Raw genomic sequence first — 13977 nt, 5'->3', positions numbered from 1 at the left:
CATTTGTAACGAAGGAACAACCAACACAGTCATTTATCCGGGATCCGTCAGTAAAAACTACAGAATAATTTGGATATCGTGATAGAAGTTCACTAAAACGAAGTCTATAAACAAAAGCTGGTGTAAAATTCTTAAAACATCGGCTCAGATTTACATCAAACATGGGACGTCGCATAATCCACGGCGGAGTGGTGGTATACTCCAGTGTGCGAACTGATGGTAGATGTATATTGAGCTCAGAGAGCAGTTCACGAAACCGCACACCTGCTGGACGAAGTCTCCGTGGATTTTCACTGTATCGGCCGTAAAGAGACGAATGATGGAAAGAATTGTAAGAATTGTGCTCAGGCTGCGAGCGGAGCTTAACAGCATATGAGCACAACAAGACATTACGTCGCCGATACAGAGACGGTTCTCCTGCTTCACAATACAGGCTCGCTATCCGACTGGTTCGGAAGGCCCCTGTAGAAAGTCGTATCCCATGGTGATGGATAATACCTAAAACATGTAATTTAGATTTATTTGCTGGGCCATAAATAAAACAGCCATGATCCAACTTTGATCGTATAAGAGCTCGGTAAAGGCGTAAAAGCACTGTACGGTCTGCACCCCAGCGAACCCCTGACAAAAGGCGTAAAATGTTTAAGGATTTCTCGCAACGCTTTCTCAAATCACGTATATGCGCCTCCCACGTTAATTTATAATCAAAGATAAGGCCCAAAAATCTCGCACTGTCTGTATATTGCAACTCCACTCCATTAAGACGCAGTTCAGGATGTGGATGTAGTCCACGTTGGTTGTAAAAGTGGACACACTGCGTCTTCTGAATGGAGAATTTAAAGGCATTGCGAACAACCCACTCTGATAGTACGTTGATGACCAGTTGCAACTGTCGACCGATGGATGGAAGATATCGGGAGCTGTAAAATAGACTGAAGTCATCAACGTACAACAGAGAAGATATTCGGCCACCCACACAGTGGGCAATTCCATTGATCGCAATGCAGAAAAGAAGAACACTTAATACAGACCCCTGCGGAACGCCATTTTCTTGGAGATGTTCGTTAGAAAGTGCGGTGCCTACTCGAACTCGGAAATACCGCTCTGCCATGAACTTCGCAATAAATGTTGGTAGACTGCCACGAAGTCCCCAATCATGCAGAGTTTGTAGAATGCCATACCGCCATGTGGTATCGTAAGCCTTTTCTAGATCAAAGAAGATCGCCACAAGATGTTCTTCTATGGAAAGAAGCTTTTCGTGTTTAAATAGAATTAAGTATTTTAGGAGGAATACAATTTCACAAGAAAGACTCACAGCGTTGGCAAATATTTCTATTCAGAAAGAACTTTTGTGTGAACTGATGAAAGAGGAGCCATTATATGAAGACATCACGGATAGGTTTGCTGCTCTCAAGAACCGGAGGATTGACTTAATATAGAAGAAATAGGTGAGTATTGCATGTCCAATTTTTATGGGAGTGTATTTTAAACTCTATTATCGTCCTATACTAACCCCATTTAGCCCTTCACCTGCTTGTTTGGGTAGGAGCCGCCGCTGAACCAGAACGCAATATATAAAAAAAGAGCTGCCTATCACATCAAGCATTTTTAAAACTGAAGTATATTTTTTATTTATATTCTATATCTTCTTATACGATTACCTTAGATTGTTTTTAAATTAATTATGTTTATTTTATTTTTTATTGCTGTAATTATTGTAAATTTTATTAATATTTATTGTAATGTTATTGTATATTATATCACTGCCACCGGGCGTATACCAATTGTAGTGTTAATAAAAACATACAAAACAATGCATGTAAAACTTATTGCAATTTTTTAAACTGGCCAGTTTCTTGAATAGTTTTACTTTGTTTATGAAACTGCTAGTCCTAACAAGCATACATTATGATGGGGGCAGATAAAAAAGTTATCTTTTCCTTCCACCATGTTAATAAAGTCAAAAGAAGTGTTTATACAAATTTTGTCCACTCGACCGCAATTAGGCCATTCAGAAAGTGATTTTCTCTGTGGCCGTTTACAGAAAAAAGCACAATTGCATGGAAAGATTTATTAAAACAGATACAGCAATTGTTGCGCTATTTGTCAACATATTCTCCACTGTAACTGAGACATTTGTCATACCATGAGATCAATTTTTGTATCCTTGTTTCGTAGAAGTCAGCCGCCTGGGCTCGGAACCAGCGTTTGATAGCCATCTGCATCTCTCTGTCGATCCCATGATATGACAAATGTCTGAATTCCGGTGGGGAATATGTTAGAAAATAGCTCAACAATTGCTGTGTCTGTTCCAATAAATTTTTCCAATGAAATTGTGTTTTCTTTTTGTTAACAGCTCCTAGCGAACTTATTTTTTTACTGTCCTCGTAATTGCGGTCGAGTGACACTTCCTTTGACATTATTAACATGATGGAAGAAAAAAAAATAACTTTTTTATCTGCCCCCATCACAATGTTTGCTTGTAAGACTAGAAGCTCTAAGTTAACCTCTATGCATAAATCGCTACTTAGAGTAAGTGTGAAGGAGAAATTGCTTAAGTTTGATTTTCAGTGCGCGCTTGTCCGTAACCACTTCGCGCAATTCATAAGCACATTTTCATTCCATTTACGCGCAACTCATGTTGTGTTACCTTATATGTTTTCCTGCAACTCCGAATCCTTCTAATTAATTATATTATACTGAAAATTATATTTATTTTTATAAGCTTCCTCAAATTTCGAGGTTACCTGTAGAATGTAGACAAAGCATATCAGATGCAGGCAACTAATTAAGATAATATATTAAATACAATGTTAAGTTTATAAGATTTTGTGGGTACGCGGTACTAATTAATTGATGAAATGGGACTCGTCGCGTGGTACCAGAAGTCAAATTCTAGGAATGAATAGATAACAAGAATTTCATTGATAGCAAAGAAATTCAAAGCAATCCTCTAATCCTGTGAATGTTTAGTCTTATGGGAGACCTTAGAATCACTATTACCGAGGAAAGCAACCTAGGGAAGTCAGCTGTTTACATAATTTGCCACACGACTTGTGTTATGTGTTTAAACAGTTAAAATGAAATGAAAGTGGAGGAGAATTTTTTCTTAGAGTTTCATCTTCAAGTGGAGTAAATTGTGAGATATGTGAAGGACTCTTATTACAGTTTGCACTATCTTCTATGCCAGAATTCCAGTAGATAGGACGCGTTTCTGTCCACACTGTACAGGAAGTTCCCAATTTATGAGTACTTCGTTGAAGAATAAAGCCCTCTTCTTAATCTAGCACGTTAATTCATTATTTAAACACGCTTTGTCGCGACCGTCTGCACGACACTGCGGGGTCACAATGCTTGTAATAGAATTAACCTATTAAAATTCTTTCTTTTATTGATCTGTGCACTACGTTTTTACTCAACGAACACACAAAACTATACTATGAACATAGAACGAGCAATAGAACTGACTTAATAATTTTGAGATCAGTTTGAAACATAAATTCAATCTTTATTTTCCTCCGGTGCTTAAAACAAATGCTACAATAGTTGGTGATAAGGACAAAATTCTTTCCTTCAGAATACTTTTCTCTTCACCAAATGACAACCGAACTCCATATCGCTGAATCGATATAATCTCCGCAGTACATTTCAGGAAATAAAAAGAAAGAAATAAAATTTATTTGCCCACAACTTAGGTGATGAAAGCAGTGGTACATGTAGCCGACTGATGTAAAGCATTGATATTTGTGCAAGCTAGAATCATTGATTTCCAATGCTGTCTGGTGCACAGATGTTCATTTCTGGTCGACAATATTATAGGTGCGTAGCCGCCACGGTGGTCTCGCGGCTAAAGCGCTGGACTTACAATCATTTTTATTATTCTTTTTTATTTTAGTTGGTTATTTAACGACGCTGTATCAACTACTAGGTTATTTAGCGTCGATGAGATTGGTGATAGCGAGATGAGGCCGAGGATTCACCATAGATTACCTTGCATTCACATTACGGTTAGGGAAAACATCGGAAAAAAACCCAACCAGGTAATCAGCCCAAGCGGGGATCGAACCCGCGTTCGAACGCAACTTGAGATCGGCAGACAAGCGCCTTAACCGACTGAGCCACGCCGGTGGCTCTTATAATCCTGTGGACCCGGATTCGATCCCCGGTGTATCCCCGATTTATAACTTGTGTTGAGCAAGTCCGTGGTCCAGGTGACAAAGGGGCTTTCTCCGAGAAGCTCCGGTTCCCTGTGGCATCCCAACAAATCTCCATAATTATTTTATCACGGTTGTATAGTGTAGATCAGCCTCCTATGCGCACCCTGGAGCAACGACTCTGTCGGTAAACTGGCTTCATATGGGTGAAAGATGTAAGTCAAGTACCCGCCATTAAGTATATATATATATATATATATATATATATATATATATATATATATATAATGGGTGGGTAGTCATGTCAAGGAATTACATGCATTTAAATAAAAGATTAATTTTTCATGACAGAAGTTTAGAAATGCTTATCGGGCATAAATGCTTCTCTCAAAGTAAGCTTTATATGCACCTGTGGTAGAATGAGTTGCGTGCAGACTGTGCTGCCGTGCTAAGCCTGCTCCATCATCCGCCACACCACGCATTTTTTTCCAGTCTTCAAATTCATGTGTGCATAAATCAGGTTTCCGCTGAGTACATAAGATAACGCAACCCTCAAAGAACATTTTTAGAAATAGGCATTGCTATGAGGGATGGGGAAGGTTTATAAAGCTTCTGCTGTGGCGGATCCTTAATGATTTGATTTAAAGGGTGGCGTTATTTCTTAACTATTGTTTATTTTGTGCCCTTCTATTTCTGATAAAGGAGGAAGGAAGAAAGAAAGAGAAACAGAAAAAAGGAAGAAGAAAGAAAGAAAGAAAGAAACAGGAAGAAAGAAAAGAAAGAACAGAGAAGAAAGAAAGAAGAAAGAAAGAAGAAAGAAAGAAAAAAGGAAGGAAGAAAGAAAGAACAAAGAACAAAGAGAGAGAAAAGAAAGAAGGAAAAGAAAGAAGAAAAAGAAAGAAGAAAGAAAAAAGGAAAAAAAAAGAAGAAAGGAAGAAAAAAGGAAGAAAGAAAGAAGAAAGAACAAAGAGAGAGAAAAGAAAGAAGAAAGAATGAAAAAAGGAAGGAGAAAGAAAGAAAAAAGGAAGGAAGGAAGAAAGAAAGAATTGTCTGTAGTAATGTCACGAGAGGTCTGAGACCTGCCGATAAATCCACGAGCGAAGCGAGTGGATTTATCTGGGAAATCTCATACCTCGAGTGGCATTTATTAGGACTATTTCGTGAATAAAATGAAAATTTAAATAACATATCCCTAAAATTCGATCACAAAATGTTAATAATTGTATATTAACGAATACTTAACCTATTCAGACATTGTGAAGTTGAAATACTCGTAGATGAATATCGATTACTGCAATAAAGAAATTCGATGTTATTATTCAGTAATGCCAATTGCGAAAAGCGAAATACAGGTTTAACAATGTTAATTACATGTACTGCACTTTTCTCTAATTATTATAACAAATACATTTTCATTATCTGCTGAAATCATAATTTAATTTAAGAGTAACAGTGGGGACAGCTATATACCAATGCTTATGTATTCACAGCGAGACATGTTGCTACTGAGTGAAGCCATCTCTGTATAGATAGGCCTAATTAAAACACGAATTTTATTACGCCATACGAAAGGCAGTTTGATCAAACGCATTATTACTATGCAAGGTCTATGAGTTTGATATGCGATTATGTTACATAAATTTGAACGTCTATTTATTGTTTAATTTCAATACAAATGTTATAGGCTACAATTTTATAGGTTATGTTACCTGTGGAAGCAGGACCAATGTCAGCTGTGCCTTGTTTCGACCGTTACTTACAATGAGTGCTACACGAAAGCATTTTTTATAGCTCGACAAACGCATTCTCGCTGTAGTGTGTAACGGAACTAAAGCTGCATCTACACAGATCAATATTCCAATCGCGTATGCGTGCAATCTGGGAAGAATATTGAAAGAATCAGGTTTAAAAGGTACGTTCAATTAAGATGCATAAAGATTTTGTGTCTACATGGTGCGCCGTTTTGAACGTCGTCTTCACTGCGTAAATATATTAATTAATATTAAATATCAATCTTGCATCCATTGCTTTAAAGTTGAAAGAAAAGTTTAACCGTGTAGTTGCATCTCAATGTATTTATGATCATCAATTTACGGGGAAACAGTTGGCGACAACGACTAAACAAAAGAACGACCATGCGATAAATTGATAGCGATAAATCTAGCTGCAGAAATTATCGCAAAGTCTGACTGTGATTGGTTGGAATTCAAAATTTCATTACACTTCATTGGTCGAAAATGGAATGACGTCATATAAACGAAATAGTCACTTTAACTTTTTTCTGCTGTTTCTTCCTCTTTTCCTACAAATCCCTTCATAATACTTTCCAAATCTGGTGTAATGTAATGTATGTAACAGACGTAAATTACTAACTGCGCTGTATCTAATATATGTGCCCTTGTTCAGTGCAAGGGAAAAAGCAACAATTTTTTTCTGTTTTTTTTTTTATTGATTTTCTACACGTCTTGGAAGATTTTTACACTCTCATTACAATGATTTTTCGACATAAACGTAGATGATTAAAATTAGAAAGCCCATAATGGCACATAATTTTCACAGCGTTTCTCAGACACTTTTAGAAATTCACCCTCTTGGCGTGTTTTGAGGGACTCTTCCTCTCATTCCATACGGAGTCTCTGTTTTCGGAACAAGATGATTTAGATACCGCCATCACGAACTTGATGTCCGAATGTCACTCGCGACCTTGACTTGCATATCATATTGTTTGTGCTTCCATCCCTTAACGTCGTGACTGCACTCTAAAGCCTTGGTTTTTAACAACTGTGCAATGATGCGTGCCCCGCAACTATAGAAACCACTCACTATCTCTCGTGTAGTTCTGATTTGTGCGAGGCACGCGTCAGTTCAGAAAAACCAAGGCTTGATAGCTATAATTTTGTTGCGAATTTTCAGGAAAATTGATCGTTTCTGCGGAAATCTTAATTTTTATGATGAAAACGAAAAAATGGCATGTTTGTTAAAATTTATTGTTTTTAGAAATATATTTGTTTTGAAGATGTTGGCTGCAAAGGAATGAGAACTCATTTGGAAATGTATATCAACCCTAAATTCTATTATTCTATTTTATGATCTGCAGGACCATCGATGACTGGGTTTTCCTGATCCTTTGGAACATTCGTTTATTTAGAAATACATTATTTTTTAAGTTATTATTAGATGCAAGAGTAATGAAAGGCATGACCGCATGAACTTCTATTATTCTCTTTGGATTGCCCTTCGCCTCCACGATCATTGTCACCGTTGGTTTTCCAGTTTCCTAATACGCAGTTAAGCCTTGGTTTTTCTGAACCGACGCACGTGAGAGATGCGTGGCCCGCCTCGCACAAATCCGGACAATACGAGAGATAGTGAGTGGTTTCTACTGGGTGTTCAGTTCAAAACGTGTCATGGCTCGCTGTATGTCGTCATGTGGCTATCCGATGAGCCTAGAGAATTCAGTCTTCCTACACTTCCGCAGAGGCGTATTACCTAAATGCGAGAGAAGTTGCCTAGCAAGTACGGCGTTCATTCTGAAGATTACTTACCGATACGTACGGTAACGCCAATAGTGGTAAGAATGTGAACTGTTTGAAAACACGTACTGAAGTGAGTTTTTTTCTTACTGTCGGGATATGGGGAGAGGGTTAAGACGATTACTTACGTATTTGTTGACATTAACTTCGACGGTCAACATGGCACGGAGCATTTGATTTGTGTTGTGGAATGTTGCCGTACGCAATCGATGATAACAAATACTCTGAGTACGACTTGCCTGCGCAAAACACAGTTCGAAAGAGGTTATGGTAGCACACAGACTTTACAGAACGCCATCTGTTGCTACGACATTCAAGTTATACCGTACACGTTCTCAAGTTCAGATTGAACGCCTTGATTAATAGGCAACTTCTCTGACATAAAAGCTGAAACTCGCTTCAAATCGCTGACTCACAACAGTGACGTCATGACACACTTTGAAATGAACACCCAGTATAAGTGCGAGATATGCAGACCTTGCATCTCGCAGTTATGCGGGCCTCGCATCTCGCACGTCGCATGCGTCGGTTCAGAAAAACCAAGGCTTTACGGTGACCCGAGGGCGACCGTCCAGCTCGGCAATGTTAACACGATTCAGATGGGTGGAGTAAAGCAAAAATAAATGTGAGATGAAATAACTTTTCGAAGAAAATACTAAAGGGAGTGTATTTCTACATTTTTGAGACGTTGAGAACTACTCAGGTAGGCCTATTTGATGGGAAATATCAGTTTGTCCCCTTTTGAAATCGTGAAGTCAGTGTCACCTTTAGGCCTAACAAATTCAAGAAACATGGATTCGTGGCAAGTGGTACTAATAGACTAATGTGTAAACATTATAATACAAAATCGGCTGGGTAGCGCAGTCGGTATAACGCTGGCCTTCTGTGCTCGAGGTTGCGAGTTCGATCCCGGCCCAGGTCGATGGCATTTAAGTGCACTTAAATGCGACAGGCTCATGTCGCTCATGTCAATAGATTTATTAACACATGAAACAACAAAATTCCGGCACACAGGACGCTGAAATAACCTCGGCAGTTGCGAGTGTCGTTAAATAAACCATTTTTTTTGTAATACAAGAGTTGAGTGGAAAAAGCACGATTCATGTGAAAAACATATTCAAAGTAGAGATTATTTAAATCGTGTTCAGCAAGCGAGTCCACATGATTCTGCTCCGAAAAGACAGTGCAATATTAAAGAAAGCCTTCAAACACAGAAAAAAGTGAAAGAAGAAAAATACGAGTTCGTAATGGAAACAACGAAAATGTTTCTAAATGTATGCTTCATTTTGTAATTTGTATACTATGTTATATAATAAAGGCCAGTTTAAAATTAATTCAAGGAAATGATAGATGGAAATAATAAAAATGATTAATATTTTAGACAAATATATGTACAGGTGTCTGGAGATCTTCTCACTACAAGGTAGATGAGGCGGGAATATGTACCAAAATATGCTCGGAAACCAGGACCAATATACTGAAAATCTTACAGACATACCGGTCATAATATTTTGTGATGTAACGACCGATTCTAATGGAAACTGTATTTGCGGTCCTTATAGGTATCATAGAAGGGAAATCAGTTCAGAAACTTTATCTTGGTTCGTGTGCATTTCTAGCAGCAGCAAATGCCACGACAACAAACCAAACGGTAGTAAAAACAATTAATGATTTGAACTTTAATTATTTAAATGTAAGAGAAATTTGTACAGATAGTGCCGCATATATGTTGAAATGTGTTAAAAGTCTGAAAGTACTAATAGGAGATCATTTGATTGGTTTCACATGTTTGTGTCTTAAATTTAATCTGTTAGGAGAAATAAGAAAAATCTGAAAGACCTTAATTGTATTATTGCAGGTCTAAAAATTGTTTTTAGAAACGCAAGGAAAATCAAATCATATTATAAAAGATTTGTTCCAGAAAACTGTCCTGGCCTCACACCAAAGTTGTTTTCTATTCCTGTTATGACAAGATGGTCAATTTGGTTTAATTCCGTGGAATATCTGTTTGAGTATTTTGAAGCAATTGTAGATTTTTTCAATCAGTACAATTCACTCTCACCTCAGAGTCAAAATTTAGTTGAGGAATATTTTTGTAATCCATACAAATGAGGCGTCTAGAATCAAAACCCTCCACGTCCATAAAACAAAATTTGTGGGAAAATGGAAAAAACTGTTTCCATCTAAATAAACATTCTTGGGATATAAACAATGCTTTTACCAAGTATTTTATTATCATTAGATACGTTCAAACAAATTGCAGGATTGCCCCTTCATTGAAACTAAGAAATTCGTGAGGTTAAATTAGCACCTAACTGATTTTGAAACTGAAAAGTGTATTTGGAGGCTTTTGAAAGTAAGAGAATTAGTTCTAAGCATAAAAATGAGTCAAAAAGGAAAACATTTTAACTTACACATTACAAATTATGTAGGCAATGAAACCCAGACATGAAGTATGATTATGCACATGCTTTAAACATAACAGCAGTATAAATTTGAATATATGTTACACTTTTTAAGTTCATACAAATTTTACACAATATTGCCACATTCCTCTTCCTCCAGATTAACAGTTTCTTCTTCGTCTTCTTATTCTTCACGTTCAATTCTATTGTTTTTTCTTGTTACTACCTTTGCAAGAACGGTGTCAGTTCTATAGTTCAACTCATCTTGCACTGTTATCTGTTCTTTCAATGCAGATCGTCTTAAAATAAATCTTTTACAGGGACTGAACTTAAAATAGCAGGAGATCTTAAAATTATGTCTGCCTCTTTCTTCCAGTCTTGAAGAGGTAAGCCTACATCTTCATTTTCAAGATTAAAGACTGTTCCATGTTTGCCAATAATATCTTTATATTCTTGGGATCTACAATCACTTCCTTATTTCTTTTTCGATTACTCCAAATATGCGATCGGAAGGGAGAAATGAATGCCCAACCACAGGAAATGTAATTTACACTTTTTTAATAGAGATGCTTCAGTGAGTAGCCATTTAGAGCACATTCCAATCATTGTTGTATTTTTATTTTGTGCAGTAATAAAATTGTCTTTTTGCTGATTATCTGATGAAGAGTAGAAAACGTAATGGAACTTCTTTATGTCCAACAAACTTAAACTTTTGGATTTCCATTTACTCCCAACATCATGCTTACAAGCTGGTATAGCAGGAGGGCACAAGAGGAGTACCGACAAAATTATGTAATTAATTATTAATTGGTAAGAATAGGCCTACAGTATGTTATAATAATTTAATACTGTACATAATATTTATTTTCATCATATTATGTTTTCTGTGATGCAAATATAATTTCAACCACACATACCTTTCTTTCCTTTTCATTTCTCTTTTCCATTTCTCCCTATTTAGTTTTTTTACAGGAGCTTTTCTTTGTGAACATTTTTGTGACTCACTGCTCATTCTATCCACCATTTCACTGAATATTATTAGAGTAGAAATTAAACTTAATAAGGTTTAACAAGAGCTTAAGTACACAAATAATAAATCAACATCGCACAGCTGAGGAATGCTGGGTAAAGCAGTCCCACAACCTGATTGGCAGAAAGGGACTTGGAGGTTTTTGAAACTAACAATGGCCGAAATTCAGTTGGATCTAGCGGATATTGAAACTAACCCTACTTTTGTCCAGCATTTTCAGAGGAATCCAGCGGATATTGCAGAAAAATAATGCCAGCATCGGATTGGTCATGCGAAGATACACAGAAAAATAACTTTATCTCTTTTTTTTCTTCGATGGACTTGGCGGGTTTTGATTCTAGACGCCTCAAATGTAAAATTCTGAAAATCCAGGCTTCCTTCATTGCTTTCAATTGCAACTTGATTACAAAACCTATATTAGAATTTCAGACACATAAGGAACCTGTAGCAAACTTATTAATATCACGAATTGAATCTCTAAAACGCAAATGTGACCAACTTGATGACAAAATTAATTAATTAATTGAAGACGTTAATTCTGAGAATCGAGCTCCGGTCCAAAATTCATTACAAATAATGTGCTGAATTAACACTTAAAAAATTAGAATCTATGCTATTAAAATAATGATGAACGTAATATTGAAATATTTCGAGCATTGGATTATATTTTTGAACCAACAAAATTGCTTTCCAAGGTAGGGGTGAATAATTTTGATAGACCTCAAGCAATGTTCAGTGAATTACCAGAGTTTGTAAATGTTGGTTAACTATGTAATTTGATTTTGGTTATGTGGAGTTATGCAAATTAGCTAAATATGTATTTTTAATGATAAATGAGGGAGAGGAAATTTTGAATTTTATAATGCAGATATATTTCTGTAATATTGGCGACATTGACTGTTATCCTCGCCATCTATTTATAGAAGTAATAACTAAAGAAACCACACTTACGTGAAGAAATTATCGATCACAGTCGATAAGAAGGGCGCAGTTACCTTTGAACGCAACTGTACACGCAAACAGATGGAATATTTGTGGAGAAACAAATGAAAGGATGGTATAAACAGAGCCCGCGCGGGAACATACTTCCGATTATTGGAGAATTGTGGGCCATTTTGGTGAATTGACGAAGGAAAGATGGGAGAAAACCCCACAACCTTGGCTTTGTGCACCACAAATACAATTCCGCCATCGCCGAGATTTGAACTAAGGTTCACGGTCGTCCTAAGCGAGCGCTTTGCCAATTGAACTACTGAGACGGATAACTTTTGGTGGCAATTAGACATGTCTTCGTCCCATTAAATATTACAGCAACTTCTAACAAAATGCGAAACACAAAACAAACACTCCAAAGACACTCAATAAAAGTAAATGTTATAATATATGCTGCTCACAATTAGGATTTCTATGAAACTTTGATGTCTTTCTATACACTATTCTTCACATAATTTACTGTAGTTTTCTGCCTTTTGATGTTCAACAGTGGTGAGTTCACAAGAGTCATATTTCGAACACCACTATACTTAACCTTGTTTAGAAAAATACACTGTCTCAATTAAATAATTACGTCCAGATTTGGATGATCGTTATAAATCTTGCAAAATCTCGCACAAGTTTTTACATGTTGTTCGTAGGTATAGCAGAATCTTTATAATCCGAACGTTCGATAATCCAAACGCACTACGAAAATGTACATACAATACTGGAAAGCACAGAAAATGAGAGAAGATTGTAAACAATTATTTTCGTTAAACTTTCTTATGTAGTGTGTATATTGTTTAGTTAAATATATTATTGCCATTTTTCTTGTGCTCTTCTATATGTTTTTAACTGCTTGTTTGAATATCGAACTTCATAATTAGGCTTCGAAACTTCGGACCCGATAGAGCTGTTCAGTGGGAAATCCGCATAACGGCGTACTGAGTATAGTGATAAAGCGTACAGCGGGTGGGGGTACTGTAGAATGAATGCCAACAAATACGCAAAGGAAAACGCTCTGGATTTGAAGGTTCTGACGAATAATTTGGTTTTCATACAAATCTATTTTCAAACTGTGTCTGAAACTATTATACGGTTAGAAAAGTCACAGCAAGAGATGCCGGAAGCCCTAAAATTAATTGAGGAAATGACACAGAGAATTAATGGGACACCAAGTACACCGGTTACTGAACATGTAAAACAGAAGTGGAAATCAATTTTATGTAAAAATAACTGATATGGAACATTGTGTAACATAAGCAGCAAATTGGTGGACAAGAGTCACCCGAGAATAAAAGACTGTCTCTTAGAGACTGTAATGATGTTAGGTTTCTTCGTTTTGCTCCTATCACGTCATGCGACGTAGAGCGCAGCTTGTCACAGTACAAACTTTGGTTGGCAGATAACCGAAAAAGATTTACGTTTGAGAAACTGAAAATGTATCTTGTAGTACATTGCAATTCGGTACTGTAACTGCACTTCCTAAAGATAAATGAAGAAATTGAAATTGCTACATGTTTATTTCCACCATTAACACTGTGTATAATTAAACACAAATGCATAAAAAGACAGGAGAATAAATGCTTTTCACATTCTTTTGACATTGTCATTGTGTAATGTATATTTACTTTCAGAATGTCCAAATGTGTGTGTTTCCCCATACTACCGTACTCTAAATAGCAACGTTGTTACCTCAACACATCTCTACCTTTCACTACCTGCAGCGAATCAACAACATATAGTACATGCATAGTAAACTTATTGTATCGGGTCCCAAGTATCGAAGCCTGTTCATAATATATAGATTTATGTACGACGTTGTAGCTATGTACGTGCGATTTTCAACCAAAGGTCCGAGGTTAGATTTCTGGTATGGG

The sequence above is a fragment of the Periplaneta americana genome, chromosome 10, assembly GCF_040183065.1.
Source record: "Periplaneta americana isolate PAMFEO1 chromosome 10, P.americana_PAMFEO1_priV1, whole genome shotgun sequence".
NCBI classification, from domain to species: domain Eukaryota; kingdom Metazoa; phylum Arthropoda; class Insecta; order Blattodea; family Blattidae; genus Periplaneta; species Periplaneta americana.
The sequence above is the reverse complement of the archived record's forward strand: the minus strand, read 5'-3'. Positions refer to the sequence as shown.